This window comes from Chinchilla lanigera, unplaced genomic scaffold (assembly GCF_000276665.1).
Source record: "Chinchilla lanigera isolate Chin_1 unplaced genomic scaffold, ChiLan1.0 scaffold00041, whole genome shotgun sequence".
Classification (NCBI taxonomy): domain Eukaryota; kingdom Metazoa; phylum Chordata; class Mammalia; order Rodentia; family Chinchillidae; genus Chinchilla; species Chinchilla lanigera.
The window spans coordinates 7135834-7137236 of NW_004955442.1; the positions used below are offsets into that span (position 1 = coordinate 7135834).

General features: G+C 42.3%; 1 protein-coding gene across 3 annotated transcripts in view; it reads left to right on the forward strand.

The window, feature by feature from the left end:
- The window catches only part of LOC102029126, a 45089-nt gene that overhangs the window by 9820 nt on the left and 33866 nt on the right, over positions 1–1403 (forward strand). The gene's annotated exons all lie outside the window — the stretch shown is intronic.

Consider the following 1403-nt stretch of genomic DNA (forward strand, 5'->3'; position numbering starts at 1 on the left):
ATATAATCTTTCTGCTTGTGCACTTTCATTTACCATACTTATTTTGAGATTCACCAATTTTGTAGGGAGTACTAATAGTGTATTTTTTTGTATTGCTGAAGAATACTTCATTGTTCGGATGTACCATAGTCTAGCCATTCAGAAGCTGAGAATAAATAACTCATCATTTGAATTATTCCCAGTATTTGACTATTAAAATGAAAGCTACTATGAACATTTGTGTACAAATCGCTGTATGGAAACGCGCCTTCATTTCTCTGGTATGAATATGTAAGAGTGGCTGGCTCATATGGTGAGGTATGTGCTGAAGTTTTTCAGAAACTGCTAAATTGTTTTTCAAAGTGATTATACATTTCACATTCCCACCAACATTGTATGAGAATTTGTTTTTCTGTGTCCTCACCAGCACTTTGTATGGTTAGACTTTTTTTTGGAGACAGGGTCTTGGTGTATAGCCTAGTTGGCCTCAAGCTCACTGAGATTCTTCTGACTCAGCCTCCTGAGTTTTGGGGTTATAGGTGTGTGCCAACATGCCTGGTTCAGAGTGTAATTTGGGCCATTCTGATGCTGTGTGGTAGTGTCTATAGCTTTAGTCTGCATTTCCCTAAAGACTTGATGCCAAGCATCGTTTCATGTGCTTGTTTGTGACCCTGTCATCTGCCTTCAGGAAGCATACGTTCAAATCTTTTCTTCGTTTTATGTCACTACATTGTTCCTCATTGGGTTTTGGGAATTTTTTATATATTACGAAAGCAAGTCCTTTACTAGTGGGGACCTCCGCCAAGATCCCCAACTGCCTGTGTGAGGGGTACAGCAAAAGGATGAAGTAAGATACAGAAACAACTTAGTAATGTGTAAAGGGGGGCTGTGAGGTCAATGCCTCAGGATGGGTAAAGACCAAGACTCTCCAGCTTGCTATTTTTTTATTGACCAGCATGCGGGGAGGGGTAGCAAGTGATTCCAGGAACAGTAACGGAGGTTGCTTGGCTGGTAAGAAGAACAAACCATTCTTGCAGGGACAGACGGGGCAATGAGGAAACTGTGGTTTCCCCGGGTGTAATGTTTCCCTACCGCTGCTACATTGCTTTAAAGATCCTTATCACCCTCACAGGGTCTTCTCTTACCTTGTGAGCCACACAGGGTCACTAGCCTTAGGGCTTCAGCTATGATCTGGAGAAAGCAGGGAATTTCCTCCTTCTGCTCTGGCTCAAAGGGCAAGACAAGGCCAGCCGTGGACACCCCTAGACTCAGCTTATAATCTGTGGTCCTGACACTTTATTAGACACATCATAGCATCTCTGAGGCTGTGACAGACTTTTTTGTTCTCTTAAGAGTGGAGGTTCTAAAGAAAAGCCCAGGCCCTGACAGATTCACTGCTAAATTCTACAAAAAATTTAGAGAAG